Source organism: Larus michahellis, chromosome 1 (assembly GCF_964199755.1).
Source record: "Larus michahellis chromosome 1, bLarMic1.1, whole genome shotgun sequence".
Taxonomy (NCBI): domain Eukaryota; kingdom Metazoa; phylum Chordata; class Aves; order Charadriiformes; family Laridae; genus Larus; species Larus michahellis.
The window spans coordinates 104371838-104390636 of NC_133896.1; the positions used below are offsets into that span (position 1 = coordinate 104371838).

At 41.4% G+C, this 18799-nt stretch overlaps 1 long non-coding RNA gene across 2 annotated transcripts in view; it reads left to right on the forward strand.

Moving 5' to 3' along the window:
- The window catches only part of LOC141737851 (uncharacterized), a 76132-nt gene extending 59411 nt beyond the window's left edge, over positions 1–16721 (forward strand). The window contains exons 3-7 of one of the 2 annotated variants that reach the window (XR_012585249.1): positions 8020–8095; positions 9967–10072; positions 11004–11069; positions 11537–11747; positions 12487–16721. This is a non-coding gene — a long non-coding RNA (uncharacterized LOC141737851). The remainder of the gene's footprint in view (positions 1–8019; positions 8096–9966; positions 10073–11003; positions 11070–11536; positions 11748–12486) is intronic. The other variant, XR_012585250.1, reaches the window with a different exon arrangement.
- Positions 16722–18799: the final 2078 nt, after the last annotated feature.

An 18799-nucleotide genomic window follows, 5' to 3' on the forward strand; every position in this document is an offset into this window, starting at 1 on the left:
TAAAAAGAGAAATTATTTCATTCTGTGTTATGCCAACAGTCTCTTATCTGGCTTTTCTCCACTGGAGGCAGGAGTGCTTTGATAGCTGCAGGCCTTTATAAGTCACTTCTACTCAACTATAGTAAATATTGATATACGTATGTATTTAATTCCTATCAAACTTCATAAGATTTTTCTACAAGAGAAATGCCCAAAGAGCAGTTGTATCTGTTCTATTTCTGCTGTAAATGTTTCTTTAAAATGCTATCAATGTAAGATCAGTTCTCCATTGGTAAACCAGAACTAAGGTACTAAACTTCTAGTTAACTTTCCTGCTAGCTATCTTCTCTGTGTTTACATGTGGTAAGGAGAAGGACCAGTTCCAAAACACTCCTGGCTCTATCTGACTACTGGAGTGTGTTCCATTAGTCACTCAGGCTTAACGTGGTTGTATTAGGCATGAAAAAATTGACTTTAAAAACACATATTGGGCAATACAGGTTAATGTATGGTCATGCCTAGAGAGAAGATAGGATAGATGGTCCATCTTGAGCCTGCTCCAAGACCCACAGGCATACCCATGCATGAGCATGCAGAGAAAAACTCTGAGAAGAGGTCAGGAATTGGTGAATCTATCCACTACATGATCTTACCGTTTGGTTGACTGAAGTAGAGAAAACCATTCTTGGAACAGAAGATGCCTAAGTGACCCAGCTGTGTTACTAATTCACAGCAGTTTGATGTGAACTGCAGCCAGGGTTTCTTCATTTTATTCCTTGCTCCAGACACGCTCGCTCCCTTAACCCTTTACCTACCAAACTATCATTAAATCACTGCAGTGCTTCATCGTTGGTGTTGCTGTCCCAGCATACTATGAACAGAAGGACATACACGAATAAGAGAAGGAAAAGGCATTCCTATCCTCTAGACCCTACTGCTATGATTGCTGAGAAGCATAGTCTCTTTCATGTTTTATTCTTATTGCAGTTACATTGATTTTTCATATAAAAAGGAAGCAGATTTTGTGCTGTATTCTTAAAACACAACTCCGGTCTCTAACAAGGATCAGAACTCCTGTTACTACACTGCGTAAGAGCTTGAGCTCTTGTTTTGCACAGTTTGGGCTCAGCCTAACCATGACTACTGCTCTGAAATGCCATGGGCTGTCTGTGAAATACTTCCAAGGCCAGGTTCATAACTGCATATAGATATAAATAACTGTCATTAGTGGTTCAGAGGTGTATGCCTACGTATTGGAGTAGGAACAGTAAGAAAGCTAGAGTTCAAAAGTTAGCCATGAAGTTTTGAGAGGCTAAAGAAAATCAACGGAGAAGGCTGCACCTCTGAAAAATTGTTTCCCTTTGTATCCTTGTTTCCATCTTTGCAGAAAAGGCGTTTTCCTGTGTGTGCATAGTAGGAAAGAAACGAGTACAATTTGATGACACATTTCACACGTGAAGTGCTGACCAAATTAATGTAGGGATCTATCACAATTTATTGTGCTGCAACTGGCCCCAGTTAATGGGTCCCCCTAGAACTTCCATTTCTTTCTAGCCAGACAGATGACACTTTTTAACCTAAAATCCTCTGAGTAGAAGGAAATTTGGGAGAAAGCCCAAAGAATAAAAATCATCACATAAAAAAAATAATTAATCCTTATAACATTTTTGTTCAATTAGCCTTATGTTGTGGTTCGTGGTTAAAACAGTCATGGCGATACCCTCTTTTCATTTAACTTTATTTTAACACTGGTCACTCTGTAACCCGGTGTGTTTGATCAGATTTTATGCTACCAATCAAAGTGTAGACCAGGCCTCTGATACTGTCAAATCAAGCACTGCAAGTGATTTGAACCATAAAATGACTTCAATTAAAATAGTTTAGGACAGAAACTCTAAGATGACTCTGAAGAGTTTTTTAGTGTTGCTTTTTTTTCTTGCATTCCCCAGATTAATGCACTCCTCATTTCTTGTTTCTTGAACTTCTGTGTTACCTCTAGTCTCCTTTTCAAACATCCCTAATAATTTTACTCTGTGAACTCAGGTAGAGATGTAAGTATTTATTGTATCATAAAAATAATAAGAAGAAAAACACTCAACAAACAAACATAAAATACAAGCCTTACTTTCAATTTAGGAAAGGGGATATTTTTAGCTAGAAGAAATCGGCCGTTTAGTACTTATCAGCTTTTTATAGACAGTCACACTGAACTGTTTAAAAGCATGGCATCACACAGAAAGTCTGATCTGTTGATCATATTGGTGATGTCTTTCATTTCCCAATGGGACGCTCAAATGTTAATGTGAATCTTTTCCTTGTGTTTTTCGAAGGGCTTGACCATACAAACACAACTTCAGAAAGTGTCTGCAGTGCTGCACTGAGCCTCCCTTTTGGTTCCTAGAGAGCAGTAAGGAATGAAAAAGAAATGTGTTCGCTCGACAGAAGAGTTATATTTTTCTCGCATTTCAGCATAAGCCTGCCTATTGTGTTTGTGAAATGTACTGAAAAGGCAAAAGCTGAAATTACAGTCTTATCATCAAAACAGACTGATTCATGGTTTATATGCAGCTAATTGCTTACTACTTAACCCACTTCTAGCTACATCCCCATATGCAGCCTTTTTCAGTCTTTAAATGCTTTCAAGTCAGTTGAGGAATATTAATTTGTTCCTCAACCCAGAAGGGTGCCCAATTGTTGGGTCAGCTGTTAAGAAAGGGGAAAATAGTCATTTGCACCAGGCAGCTTGCTTTCTTCCATTTGATCAGATTACAAATGATTAATCAAAACTAAAGACTTCTTACAAGCAGGCAGTTCTCTGTGTTTGAGGAGACTCCACGTTATTTAACTCAATGTATGCCTTTTGTGAAGTATCATTTGCCATTATTAATCCTGTAGCAGCCCCTCATAGTCTGCTTTAACTGTACCACCAGAGCTTGCGGTTCAACCAGGAACACGTAGCCCCTACATTATTTAGGTAAGGAAAGTTTATTGCTTCACATTTATAGAGCCTTGGTTCTCCTGTGTCCTGTAATCACAGAGGTCTTTTACTAGCACGACCAGGAATTGAACTCACATCCATTTCTAAAGGAATTCAGGAACGTGAAATTACAGCTTCTGCAGCTCTGTAAGAATATATTGTACTTTCATCCTGTTATATTACAGTGTATTTTAAAGCTATTATGGATGGTTTGGCAGTCATCAGTGTATTGTTCTCAAAGCCAAATGAGCTTCACTTGTTAGCAGAGTTTGTTGAGGACTTGGCCTCTTCTGATTCCTGCAGAGCAAGACTTTTGATGTGCTCTGTGATTTTGGAGCACATCCTGCTGATAGTTTCAAACGTGTGTTCCGGAGTAGCTCAGTCCATTTGAAACTCTCAACTCCTCAATCAAAAATGGATAAAGAAAACTAGTGCGCCAGGTTGTATGTACTTGTTCAGCACTACCAACCTAGAATAATCACATTGCCAATATTTGAAGTTTCTCTGGATGGACAGTAGTGACCTTTAGAGAACAGGCCCATTACAGGTGACTTGGTTGCTCTCTAAATAATCTGCACGCTTGTAAAATCAAACAGGTTGTCCTTCTCTTTGTGGGGAATAATTCTTCCATGTTTCAGGAAGTCTGTTTCCTATCAGTAAGCTACTTCCATCTTGATAGAGGCCCTTGATTACATCTTTCTGGGAAACTTTGCTTAGTTAAAGGTTCAAATACCTCTTAAGAATTTGATCTGGGCAACCAATCTGTAGCTTGTCTCTACAGAGATGCAAGCCATGGGGCAAAGGCTCCAGAAGTCTTTGCTTGCCTTCATCCTTCTACCCAACATTTGTCCATGGTCACAATCAGCATTTGTTCCTAATGAGGCTCTAGCTGCCCCGGAGCAAGAAAGCATGCTGGGTGGAAAGCCCGGCATCAGCACTCACACTGAGAGCTGAGGCTGGCTTTGTACACCACAACCCTTCAAAGAGTAGGCAAATTGCATTTTGAAAGTCCACGGTCCCTCAGGAATTCTTGACCCATGTGGTGCGAAAATGAAAGATGAATTTTCTAAGTAGAGGCTCGCTCTCGAAGGAGCACGAGGGTCAGCTTTACAGTGCTGTATGCAGCTACTTCAGTAAATCAGAATGGTTTCCAAGGGCCTCCAGCTGTGTTACAGCTCTTCTGTTGCTACTTCTGGAATATTATTGGAGAAAAAGGCAGCATCTTACACAAGGGCTGTGATCTTTTAAATGTTGCTGCTCTGAATCCACCTACATGGAAGCACTTTTGGGGTAGAGAACTTCCGTTTCTACATCAGTAACCAAAATCTCTAGCTCTCTCTGGGTTGGCTTGGCCTGATGTAGCATACAGGAAGAATGAGGGAAAGATCTCATTTGCCAAAAGACAGGATTTTTGTTGTTCCTGGTCTGAAATCATAAATGAATAGTTGCATGATAATTTAGGGGGCTAATTCAACATGATGTTTCTCTTCATTTACCTCACTGAGTACTGTTATTAGCACCTCAAAACTAAAACTTTTGTCCTTTAATAGTCAAAAGTTTCAAAAAAGCAACATAAGAAAAAAAAGGCAATTAATTTTTCCAAGACAATGATTCACAGTAGCAATAGCTTTCATCTATCTGCCTCTTGTGTTAATGTACAATCTAATTTTCTAACTTTAAATTCATTTTGAATCCTGCCTCTTTAATCTCTGTAAAATTTCTGGTGGTGACTTCTACTTCTTGCATAATTATTGCTAATGAAAAGCTTAAAATGCCTCATTGAGTTGGAAAGCTATTTAAATACTTGTTATCCAGTCCAAATTCTAAATTTCCCATTGTCTTTGGTGTACTTTTGCTTAGAAGGACAAGCTATGAGTGTTAACAAACTGGCTGTACTGGAGACTTGGTCCAGCTATCAACTACAGGTGGAACCTGAACTTCATCCTAAATGCGACCCATGCGCCCTTCTTTTGCTAAAGTAATATGCCAGCAAAGGCAGGATTTTACGGAAAAGGTGGTGGTGGTGGGGACGGGGATGGCATTCTTCCTCTACCCTCTCTTTCTCCCTTTTTCACAATCAGTGTCGTCTTTTTTTTGCTTTACATGATTCAGTCTCATTTGGGTGGGGGCTACATCCAAGGAGTGAGAAGTAAATAAGTTATGAGGGCAACTTTGGTGAAGCTGCCTTGGTTTAAGTGTTTTCATGCAGGGTTGAATGAGTGGAGGATGTGGCCCAGAGGATTTTCTTTAGTTAGCCTTGCCTGAAATTGGAGCAAACTGAGCTTCTGTGGAGAATTAAGGCTTGAGTCTTGGATCTATATCTGAAAGCTTTACCTGGTTTTCTTTTTATTAAAAGGGTGCTCAGACATCATCTCCTGGCTCCAAAACTGACAGAAGGAGGAGCAATTGAGTGTCTGAGGCACTCGAGAGTGGCCTTGGAGACCCTGATCTGCTACCCCGCAGATGAGCTGTGTGATCTTTGGTGTGCTAACCTGTCTCTCTGCACCTCAGTTTTCCCACTTATTCTAAAGTTGCGCTTCCTTGCCTCTGGGAAAACTGTAAGGAAAAACATATTAGTGTCTCAGTCTTTCTGAAAGGGGCTGTTACAGAGAGAGGTAAGAACTGGTTGGTTGGAAGAGGCTGTCGTGGCACAAAAGAAAAGTCATTGCCTCAGTCTTTGCCCCGATGTGAAGCTTTTGACATCCATACAATACAGGTCGTTTTTCAGCATGGCTCCTGCTATTGCTAAAGCATACTATTCTTCGTTATGATCTTCTCCCAGATGAGAAGCTGGAGATAATGGTATATCAGTGACCCTTATTCACCTCATGTTTAGCTGGAAACATAGGTGGAGGACGAGACATGGCTGAAGCTATGAGAACTGATTCCTGTAACTTCTCCAAGAGATGGACAGGTGGAGAGTGTATCCCTCTTTCCCCACAGATAATAGAAATGAAAAATCAGGAGTGGCTGGAGAAGCAAAGCCAACTTGTTTTTGAAGCAAAAAGGTACTGCAGGAAGGAGGGGCTGAGGAACTTGTTTTTATTTCACTGAATGTCCAGACAAGATCAAAGGAAATTGGCTGGGACACAGGAGAGACAGAAAAGACAGGCTGTCTGACTGTCTCCATGAGTCAGAGAAAAAATATAAACTGTAAGAGAAAGATGGAGGACATCTCTGAGGACTTTGCCCTAAGCCCAAGGATGTTCCACTTGAATGAGGAAACAGAAAAAGATATGCCCATTTTATTGATCTTAAATTACCTTATAACTCACATGCATCTTGTTAAAGACCCACTCACAGAGGCAGTTTGTGCCCTTCAACTTTTGCTTTGCCCTAGAGGGTTTTTTGTACACCTGGGGTATGCAGAGGTTTCAGCTCTGGCAGATGGGATGTGTAAACCCCAGGCTTGGTGGGGAAGGGGAGTTAGGTCATCATGGGGTCTTTGGGGCCCCACATGGTGCTTCTGTGCTCCCATTTCCATGAAAAGACACCTCGCACCCTCCAGGGAGGTGGGCAGGCTGTGGGAGGACTACGGAAGAGCACACAATCCCCGTCAGCCTGGTGAGAACCCACATGAGGGGAATTAGGTGTGTTGGGGTAGGTGGGGGCATGTGCTGAGGGATTGATGACAGCAGTGGTCCTGCCTGCGTGGCAGGACGCAGAGGCACCTGGTAGGAATGTGGTCTGGGGTCATGCTTACCGTGCCACAAATCTCTTGGCTCCAATTTAGTTTTTTCTGGCTCTTAAGAAGGATCAGCCCCCACCAACTCTGGCTGGCCATGGCCACCCACCTCTTGCTCTCGTCTGACTGGAGCCTGTCACCTTGCCACTGCTGAGTCCTCCAGCTTCATGAATTTCACAGTATGGACTGCCATCCAGTTTTCACCTGACAATCTCAGCTTTTATTGGAAAAGAAATACATTTTTGTCCCTTGTGGCTTTAGAGAAAAATCTGAAATACATGAACTTTACATACCATGAAAGGGAACCAGCAAATTAAAAGAAATAAGCATTTATTATTTTTAAGTCTACTTTTTAGCATATCTCAAGAATTTTGAGGCTTGGTTTATAGTTTGGGAGGTTTTTTAACACTTTGAGGTGATGGTGACACATCTTTGAAACTCTTGACATAGCACTGTGTAATGCAAGAGGTGAAGAGGACAGATCCTGCCCTTTGCATGTGTTATGTCTGTCTGGAGCCATATCATGGAGGTGAAAGGAATTAATTCTGGTAAACAGGCGGTATACTTCTTGCTTCTGGATTTGGGAGGAGATTTTCTAATCTCAAATTGCCTTTATGTCAGCTCATATAACCTTAGTTATATGGCACTGGTCCCTTTATCCCAGTCCCCTATCTGACATCTGCACAGAACTCTGAAATCCCAAACATTGTTGGTGTGAATCTGTGTGAGTCCTCTGGTTGTGGGAATTCTTTTTTTTTTTTTTATTTGGGGGATTTGTATCTTTTTTTCTGATTAGGTGCACAGCACACGCCTGGTTCCCACAACTGAGAGGAAGCAGTTTCTTGGTGTTCACTCTCCTGGGCAGTAATTATAATTTGTCAGGAATGCAGTTTATTTTGTAATTCAACATTTCCCTATAGCACAATTGTGTAACACCTATACAAATAGTTGTTCCTGTTAAATGCTTGGAAAAAAATAAAACATGCAGTGGATGTCAGAATAGGCCTAAGGTACTCACAGGAACATTCATTAATATCATCAGTAATACTTCCATTGGCTTCTGCAGGAATAATTCCAAATCCTAAATATTTGTAGTTCCTGGCAGATGCTATACCTATGGCCCTAATCTATTTATATATTCAGGTGGAATAGTAAAGGTAAAACAAGATTGTCGTTATTTCCCAAGTATAAATCTTAAGGGACAGCAGCTGGGCATCAACATGGACCTCAGGTCCTGTGCTCCTGCAATCACTGGTTTCTCTGATTACAAGTCTGATAAAGGAACAAAAGTAATTTTTTCTGATTATTTTTTTATTGAAGCTTCTTAACGGTGTCAGATTAGTACAATTCACGCCATCCTTTATACTCTGTTAAACAGCCACAAAGAAGAGGTCAACGTGACAGCTACAGCAGCGGTGGTTACTATTTTCTAGGCCTCTTTTAAGTACTCAAGGGTAAGCATTTAAAGCAGAACAAAAGATGTGAAATCTGTTACTTGCAACCCAGGATTTCTTGTGATTATTGAATAGTAGTAGTATTACCCAGAACAGCAGCAATGAAGTTAGAAAATGGGAACGTAGAGCAAGCAGCTGTGACTTTCTCCTCATTTTCTCTTAAATTTCATTTGGAAGGAAAGAAGGCCAGGATAAGAAACACTTTAGGAAATATTTTTTATTGAATATTCATAGCCTGCTTGTGACAAATGACGTGGTTATTAAAATATCTGCTGCTCTCATACGGAAATAAGGGCATCAGTTGTCTATCCCCATCAGGAAGCAATGCAATTGAAATGACTGTCAAATTATTTACACAGTGATGGCTCTTATTTAAGCTGCCCCCCCTACCAAACTCCTTGCAGTGTTACACCCCTCTGCCTGCCTCATGGTCGCCCAACAAAACAGGCAGAAGTGTAGAGTCAGGGGAAAAAAAAAAGTTCATAAAGACTGTGGGGTTTTTGTCCATGTTTTGGATGGTCTGTATGAACTATTTGAAATATATTTTGGTGAGTGACATTTCAATATAATCCATTTAAGTGGAAAAAAATAGCCTCACTTTTTTTTCAGAGCATTTGCATGAAGCTTTTATTTGTTAAAAGTGTCTCCTTTTTATTTTCCCCATATAGAAGGGGAAGTCATGTTAGCTTTCCAGATTAAGTGATAAGAGTGTTTTATCTCCTTGTGTCCCACTCATTCTATTGAGTCTCCTGAGTCCCTGTCGCAATCTGACCAGCAGAGTTCACTCTTCAAGTGAGGGCACACAGAAAACACAGTCTTAGTATATTCTGTTTTGGTTTTTTTGTTTTGTTTTGTTTTGTTTTTTTTTAAGGAACTAATGCTTTTTGCAGACATAATAACTTTTCTTCTCAAGCAAGATCCCTGCTGATATGTGACTTTTCTTGACTGAAAGGTCAAAAAAACCCACAAAAAGATCTATCCAGTGGTGGAGCAAACAACTTGCTTGATGTTAGGACTATCATTAGGAAATTTTGAAGGAACTGAGTGCCAGAAAGCCAAACTTGGGAAGAACGCTCCAGGAAAGCTTTGTGGTGTAGGAGGTACCAGCAGTGCTCTGAAGGAGCCACCTCCCTCTCCAGGGGTGGGGATGAACCAATGAACTGAGTAAATGCTCCCCATTAGATGGCTTCATCGTCTCGCTGGGTATGTGGATTACCATAGGGCTGGCCCCACTGTGACAGTGCTGCTGTGGTGTGACTTTGCCTGCATGCTTGAGCCACATCTGAATTGTTGGTGAACCGCAAGAGGCTCAAGAGACGTGAATTCATGATCCTTCATCTGCTTGATTTCTGTAGCAAAGATTGCCCATTGGGTTCCAAACAAAATAAAATTGAGATTCACTTTAGCTTTGTAATTTTACAACAACACAGCTGGAACTTTATGGTTTTGCCTCGAAAACAGTCCTAAATGACATTTCAGATTGTCCCTCTGAAGCACTTTGTGTCCGTAAGAGCTAGATGAAGCAATGATCCTCTATACGCGTGTGCATGCACAGAGCTTACGGCAATGAGAAGAAATTACATATAGAAAGCTAGGGTTTGGTTACCCTTAACTGGAAAAAAGGAGATAAAAATAACAGTACTCTCAAGTTCTCACAACTCAAAAACTGGTGCCTAAAAGCTAGGAAATCAACCCCAAATCAGAAGTTTTAAATTAAATAAAGTGAGATGCTATCCATTTGGAATCCAGTGTTAAGCTATTAAGCAGTACGCTTCCAAGTTTTTTTCAACAACCTTGAGGGTGATATGGCAAATATATATTATACTGTGTTTTAATAATCATTGTATTTCTGCCAAAAAAACTTCTTCTAGGTCATCTGATGAACTCTATCCTGGTCCCCAGTGGGAAGCCTCTTGCCTTTTTTCTACATCATCCCCCAGCTTGTTTCTGTACAAAAAAGGTGACTGAAATTTGCAGGTATGTTAGTTATTGGTGATTTTGCACTTATTGTGAAGCCAGACCTTTGACAATTATAAACAGATGCCTCTGTAACACATTCGGTTCTGCTCAAAAAGTGGAAAAGTTGTTGTATCCTCTATTAGAATAATAATAATAGAACTATAGCTTTACTGTGAGTAGGAAAAACTTATGCAGTTTCAGTCAGGAAAAAATGTTCATCATAAAGCTATTCGTGATTTCATTCAACAGCAGTATTTTATATTTAACTCAGTTACTTAACTACACTTTATGCAGTGCAAATATTGAGCAGAAGTGAAGCTGGACTGAGCATTATTCGTCAAGATAAGACTGTGATTATTCATCAAGAATGACCATTACCTGGAGTTGCAGAACCAAATTCAGTGGGTCTGCAGACAAGGATTGTACTATCTGAGAAATATTGTTTGTCCTTTGGGGGAAGGGGGTGGGGGAGAGGATTCAGATGTTCCATTTAATAATCCCTGATCTACAAAATTTTAAATTCTGAACACTGATGTGTTGCAGTACTCTAGAAGGTAGGCACAACTGAGCTTCCAAATTGAAGCAGTGACTCAGACATAGCTGTAATGCCTTGGTTAACTGTAACTGTAATTTAAGATTGACCACAGGTAGAATAACTACACCAGAAAAATCTTAAAAAACTAAAACAAGTACTACCATCTAATGTTTAAATGTTGTTGTAGTGGCTAATAATACTTTGCAATATTGTGTGTGCACGTCTACCTTTTCAATAATAAACAGATGCATAAATGGTACACGTAGAAGCTCCCATAACCTGATGAGTCCATTATAGAATTATATCTTCAACTCATGTGCAAAACCAATCATATGAAGAATGTTCATGCTGCAGTTGTTTGAAAAGAACAATGGTGAGTTAAAAAGCTTTTTGTCTTTTTTTTTTAATCCACAGATGCTTTATTCTTTATGAACTCATCACTAGAAGACATCAAAAATCTTTAAAAATCAAGTTACACAGGTAACAAGACCAACATGTGCCCAGAGATCTAAGTTTTGATTTATTTTTAATTAGCAAGTGCTTTCTGTAGTGCAGTGAAACAAACCATGTTTGCTAGTGTTTCTCCACTTAATGTGCTTTACGAGAGAAGCCCAGGTTTTGAAACATTTAAGTCAACCTAATTGCCTTTGACATGTCTGCTGCTTTTCATATTTTTTTCTCCAAGATCTATTTCTCTTTTTGGTACCTGTTTCTTCCTCTATTTGTGTTCTCTTTCCTCTTCATATTACCCTTTGTTATTGCTTTCTCCTTCCTTTTCTTTTAATCAATGAAGTTTCAGTGGACGACATCCTTTGAATCAGAAATTTAACACCACTGCACAATGACCAGACACCATAAGGTTATAGACATGTCTACTCTACAGTAATAGGACAATAATCTAGATATCCATACTAGCTCTAAAGTGTCTCATCTGGTTAACGATACAGGTCTAGCCACCATATGAATCGGCACGAGCTAATGTAACCTACTAAGAAAAGTCTGCAGAATAACGCTAAATCCTGTGAAAGCTTCTTTGATGGGAAGTTACACGGTGCAATAATTTTGAGGATCCCTGTTCAGATCAGGATCCTCAGACTCGGAAGATTACTGCTGGGCTAGAAGGCGAAATCTCCTACCATCTCTGGTGCACAAATATTTGTAAGTCTTTAGGTATGAGTTTTCTTTCCACAGCGTCTGGACCCCGAAGTGGCTTTCCTTCTCTTCCAGTCAGATGAGGCTGTCTGTGCTAGAAGAGCTTCTGGTTATGATCTGGATTCACACTTCACATAAGTGTGGAGATTAATTAAGTGAGGGACAGATACCCAAGACACTTATAATTAATGCCTTAAGTAAGTTATAAACCAGGGCTCCAAAGATGAAAGCTCACTGCTTGACTGATTTACTAAATCACACATTCCCTCTCAACTACTGTTTTAAGGGCACAGTCTTTGCTAGCCCCACGCATGTGCTTTGAGAATTATTCACTTCAGAGCCGCTTGCATTATCAACATCACAGTATTTTTTCCTAAGCGCTGCAGTACATGCCCATGTTAAATTCTTTGAACTTGCATCACATCGTACGATCTGATTAGACCTTTTAGACCTGCAAGTAGATGTTTTGCATATTGAAGAACTTAATCTCATACCTAAATCTCTCTGCCTCCTGGGGTTCCCTACATGAAAGGTATTCTCCATCAGCTATTCAGATGCTTCTATTTTCATCCTGGAAAACTACGATGACTTCGGGGGAAATCTAAGAGGGAGCAAGTTACTTTGAACCTTGGTTTTCTCCTACAGGGTTGGCATGCTTTTCAGTTTCAAACTTAATTTAAAAAAAAAATACCTCTCAGCTTTCAAGAAGTTGGGTAATTTTTTCTTTTTCTTTTGGCATTTTCAGAAAGAGTGTTTGGAGTCTGGTCCAATACTCCTGAAGTCTAAGATGAGAAGGGAAGCCAGTATGACTAAAAGTAAACTAAAGAGGTTATTAGAAGTAAAAAAGATGACCTTCAATAAGTGGAAGTCCAAATGAAGGACATAGAAAAGATAAGAAAACTTCTGTCAAGCTAAACATGAAGCCATAATAAAGCCGGCCAGGAGGAGAAAGTGTGCAAAATCTAACAATAAAAACCTTTTTTTTTTTCAAATCCATCAGAAGCAGGAAGTTTGCCAGCAGGTTGATGGAACCAATATATTACTGAAATCTAAAAAGACCGCTATAGAAGGACAAGTCTACAGCCGAAAAGCTTGAAAGTACTACATTTGCGAATGCTCCTTATGAAAGGGGTCAAGGAAGTTTCCCTGTTGGAGCCAATTGTTGGGGACTGTCCTGAGGAACAGCTCATACTGAAGTGGTTTGATAGGAAAGGGGAGGAGAATAAACCAACACAACAACAGGGACAAGGGCTGTGCTGTAAACGTGCAACTCGCACAAAAGCTCCAAAGAAACTGAAAGAACAGTCAACTCTTCTTGCATCATAGCACTTAAGTCAGCCTTGTTTTAGAGATCTGTGATGTTCTGTATCTGATGCTGCTTTTTGAAAAGGCTTCAGGACAACCAGGAAACTACAAATGTGGGTACAACTTCCATATTTCCAAATGGGTATAAACTTCCCTTATGACAGTCAAAACAAAATCAAAACAACAACAAAATAAACCCCAAACCCATGGGGCAAAACAGATCAGTTTTACAGCCTCATTTCTTTTGTATGGACGATTGTTCCAAATTCAGTTGAAAGGTAATACTGTTTTTTTTAATAATTGTTTCACTTTTGACAGGAGGCTACATTCTATTCTAGCTTGAAGTCTTACCAGTCTAAATCAGATTCATGCACCGCACAGTTGGGATAAGGAGTGGAGAGGAAGAATATAGGGACTGTGACTCATTTGGTGGTTCATATGTCTGGGAGAAAAGCCGGTGTTCTCTCTTTGCTGTAGTATTACTGGGGCTGGTTTTGAAAGACTGGCCTCAGCTCTTTTCCCCATCCCCATAGTACTCAGGGGAAAATTAGGATTAAGGTTATTGTAAGTGATATTTTTGGTTAAGACATACAAGGGCCACCTGTTCCCTGCCTGAACACCAGCATAAGTCAGAACAGCCAGTTTATATCCCGTTTCCCCTGGTCCCTTTGGAGCTCTAGAAAGCAATGAAAAAGCCTAGAGCTGTGCACTTCATCTCTTCTTTTCTTCAGCACTCCCTCTTCTGTTCCCTGGTGCAAAATCTGCCATCTGCATGAGGGACTGAAGTAAAGCTGAGGAAAAAAAACCCTTCTGCCCATCTTGTGCCTCCTGAGAAGCTTCTGCATAGAAAATTATTTCATGTGGAAATTTCTGCACAAATTCCTTTTTTTAAGATCAGTGGCATAAACAGAATTTATATAAACAATCTTATGACCTGTAAATAGGTAAGACCTGTGTTGGTCAAAAATAGCACAGTCAAAGCTCCGACTACCGTGCAGTAAAACTCTTATTGTCTGTGTGGTACAAGGCTTTAGAGATGTTTTTCATGTGAAGACGCTTCCCAAAATGCCTGTTGACTTAAAGCAGATGTGCTCATTTCATCCCAGTGCATTTGGACTGTGGAGAATGTTGTTGATGGTAATATGTGGACTTGCTACTTTTGTTTGGAGTTGGGGTTCAGTTTTACTTTTCATGCCAGGGTCTTGGCGTAGCTTTCAGAAGTAGGGTAGTTGTTTCCAGCTAGAAAGCTTTGACCAACCTATCTGAACATATAGGAGACGTTCGTGAGAAACGGTGGATGGGAATCCAGCTGTACATAACAGGATCTTAAATATTGAATTATGATCCCTTAACACCCACTCCCCCCCTCCCCCAGCCCCTTTTGTCATGAATAGCATATGGAGCCGCATGACTGTAAATACAACTTTAGGTCATCTCCAGGAGGGATCAGATAAGTGGTTGCGGCCTTTGTTATAACTTGAGCAACTGCTTTCAACCTCCTTTACAGTCAGATACGAACCCTTAGTTTGGCTTTTAACTAGAGAGGATCCCCTGCTTATCTGAGGTTACTGACAGAGTATACTGCTGATACGTTTTTATGAAACGTTTTGGGTTAGCTAAAAAAAAAAGTAAGTAGTTTCTGCCTAATACACTTCAAATACTTCATTTTCATTTATGAAGACCATAGCTATCCAGACTAATGAATTCTTTGCTCTTATCTCTATTTGCAATTTATATTTATTGTTCTGATTTCATGTATAATATGTAATTGTTAAAACTCTGAGATAGAACTTTCCCTTTAATTCAAAGATAACACTAGTAGTGGAAACGAGCATGAATTTATCCAGATCCCTTTGATTGTGCTGCCAGTTACTCCACGAAATCTTCAAATACCGCTTCAGATGTTCGTCCAAACTAAATGCCTACTTTTTACAATGGTGGGGAGAAATCCTCTTTCCCAATAATTTAAAAAAAAAAAAATAAAGAAAATTGTTCACGGTGAGTTTACAGGACTTCACAAGTATGAAGATGTCAGGATGGGCTTTTGGTTTTGGGGTCTTTTTTAGTTTGTTTTTTTTGTTTTGTTTGGGGTTTTTTTGTTTGTTTTGGGTTTTGGTTTGGTTTTTGGGTTTTTTTTTAAAAATTGTACTATAATTCCTCTAGAAGATGAAACGCAGTGGGTTTCGCTTGACCCTGTTTCTGTAAAAAGACGAAACCACCGGTTTGCCCCAGTCTTTTTCTTGCTTAAGGGACGGCAGCCGCGCCGGAGGCTGGGGCTGCGGGGCAGCAGGGAGGAGGAGGAGGAAGGGGGGGTGGGGGGTGGAGGCGGGTGGCCCCGCCCGCCGGCGCGCGCCGTGTGTGCCGGTGCCGCAGCGCCACCCCGCGGTGTCCCTGGGCAGCGCTGCCCCGGCCCCGCCGGCGGCGGGGCGAACGGCCGTGCGCCTTCCTGTTCCCGACCCGCGGGACGGAGGGAAATACGAGTGTCCCAAAGGCGCAGCAGCGAGCCTTTGCGGGGCGTCTGAGCCGGGCCTAACGGGACCCTGGCACGTTATTCACAATCATAGAACGGTTCGGGTTGGGAGGGACCTTAAGGATCATCCAGTTCCACCCCCCCTGCCATGGGCAGGGACACCTCCCACTGGACCAGGCTGCTCAAAGCCCCGTCCAGCCTGGTCTTGAACACCTCCAGGGATGGGGCTTCCACAGCTTCCCTGGGCAACCTGTTCCAGTGCCTCACCGCCCTCCGTATAAAAAAATTCTTCCTGGTATCTAATGTAAATCTACCCTCTTCCAGTTTGAAGCCATTACCCCTCATCTGATCACTAGATGCCCTTGTAAAAAGTCCCTCTCCAGCTTCCTTGTAGGCCCTCTTCATGTACTGAAAGGCCACGATAAGGTCTTCCCAGAGCCTTCTCTTCTCCTGGCTGAACAGCCCCAGCTCTCTCGGCCAGGAGCTCTGCCCTCTCTTGCTTCTACTCACCCCACTGATGTGCTCATCTTTTGTCTCCTCTAGCTGGAGATGACTGGGAATTGCCTGGCTGAGGAACTGAATATCTCCTCTTGCTATTTAATAGGAAACAAACTGTTGCTAAAGCCTTTGAGCCCTCAGATCTCCATAGCCAGGCAGGCGCCCAGGGAGCCATCCTGCCCTGGGGAGAAGAGTCAGGGGGTGACTCCTGCCCTACCCATGCAGGGAACCCAGTACCCAGCCCTCCACCTGCGAGAATCATCTTTAAACACAGCATAATATATCCTCCAAAGCTGAATTTCACAAAGTTTCCAAGTTTCCACTTCTAATTCTTTCACATTTCTGGATTTCATCTGCAATACAAAAAAAAAAAAAAAAGAATTTTGTAGGAAAACCAAAAAGGTTTTTCATAGATAACAATGCATACACATTTCTCTACAGCAGATCTTGCATAACCTTTAGAAAGTTACTTTATTTCTGTAAACTTGATTTTTGGAGCAGCAAATGGGTGGATAGCTGACCCCCAGGGAAAAAAATGTAAGTCATCACTGAGAAGCAGGTGGAAAGACCACTGAATTCCAAGTTGATGTTGCCAGGCTAACTGTATTAGCAAATATTTTATATAAGCCTAGCTTGCGTGTTCCCTGGTAACTGTGTTGGTTTTAACAACTTACGTAAACATAATGGATATCAGCATTTCTGTAGGATCCGATGTATCACATTGTACCAAAGCCTTGAGTGAGAAACTGGCAATAGGTCATAGAAAATAATGCAGTATGACACAAAAGGATTTTTGTCAGCTAAGGCAGAAATTCTTGTGGAAGAGGGGGACAATGTTTTGTCCTTAAAATATCAGATTCTCTGCACATACGCGCTCCACTGACAGCACATCAGTAGTTAAGCGTGTGAGAAACATCCATTTCTCATTGGTTTTGGTATCTTAATTAAACATATGTGACCAGTGAGGCAAAGGCAGAGTGGCCGAGTGGACGCGTCGCTGTGGCTGATGTCTGCAGACAGAAGTGCTCCGCGGCAGATATATCCTAATATGGGACACCACCTCTTGTCCTGTTGTAAGCGGGAGCTCCTCTGCCCCACAATGCAGAGTGCTTTGTATAAGAAATGTTATTTGTGCTCTCTCAAACCCTGTCATGTGTTTGTGTTCCTTTTCAGATGAACTTTAATTCTGACCCTGCTGAGGGCGTATTGCTTGCTTTGGAAATGCTTGCAATATCCCCAGAATGTTTATTTTCTACCCCAATATGCTGCTACATTCTTGCAAGCTTTCTCTGGTTGTAATGCAATATTTGGCCACAAAACAGAGAATACAAATGAAAAACAGTGCCCCAGTCTTAGGGAAATGGAGTTAACCTATGACAGAAAGTGTTTTATTGGAAACAAGACAAAGATTTCCAAAGAAATAATAAACAAACAGCTGGTCAGCGTCCCTGTAAGACCATCAACTTCAGATGTGTATTTCCTGGAAGGATCAGAGTATTTTGTTTCATTCTCTTCCTCTGCCCTCACCAGGTAGCAGAAGCAGAGGGCAGCTCTAGTGATAATGTTCCAAAGCAGGTAATTAGATATTTAATAAGTGTAGCAACAACATAATTTGCATGACCAGCTAACCATCTACAGATTGTTTCCAGTAATGGATCCAAACCGCTGGCTTTCTGCAGGTATTTGTTGAAGACCGGCACTTAACCAACAGTGCACTAAGAGTCAGGCTCCAAAGGGTCAGCAGCAGGAAAACATTTTTCTCCTGCAGGGCTGTTCAGGAACGTATCTAATGACAGTGTGGACGTTAGGGTCCCTTTTGCCAGGATAGTAGAGTTTTGGAAGGGTCACGAGAAAACCTGTGTTTCCTGAAACAAGGGCTGAACCCCTCAGCAAAGAAACGGTAGTTACAAAAACCAGTCTCAGAGAACCTGAAAGCAGGCCTCCGTGTCCACAAAGCCACAGCAACTCCCTGCACATGGGCTAGATGGAAGTGCAGCTATAAAGGTGAATCCAGGTACAGAGTCAGGCCTGAATTCAGCAACAGCTGGTTGTTGGGCTAGACAGGAGCCTGGCTGCACTGTCACTACCCTGAGAGTGCTCAAAATCCCGGCTTTCCGTGGTAGCTAATGCCTCTCCCTTCAAAACTATATCTCGGAATGATATGCCATCTCAGAGTAACCCTAGAAGCAGAACCTTGTGATAGACCCTTGTGATAACCCCTTGTGATAGACCACAGACTTGTGCAGGGGAACAGCAGGGGATCAAGTTCTCACACGTTGCAAGTACAGCTTGCAGAGCTATATTATCTAAGTATTAAGACTAAAATGTTGTTGGATGGCACCAGATGCTTCAAATCCCACTTTGTGATCAACAACAGAGGCAGGGAAGTAAGCGTGATACAAATCAGAAAAGGAGGGTCAGGTAGACATTTCCTCATCTAGAAGCATAAGGAGACTTGAAGAGTCTGAAACTGAAGGAAAAAAAAAAAAAAAAGGTGTAAAAATGAGGAGTTTTACAAATGCAGAGTAAGAGGTAGACTCCTATATGGCCAACTCAGTCATAAGAAAGCGAATGCCTGAGCCTGGAAGAGCCCAGTGTATCTATTACGGTGCAAGTGAAGCTGCTGCCCTGGCAGCTACCGTAGCCATTATTGTAGTGCTGAGCTAAGCAGGTCAAACATATACGTTCCCTGGGACCTCAAAATGCTTTGTTTCTACTCAGATGACCTTGCACTTGAACACTCGGTGAGGAGCAGCACATCCACAGACCTGCTTTCGCTGGTGTG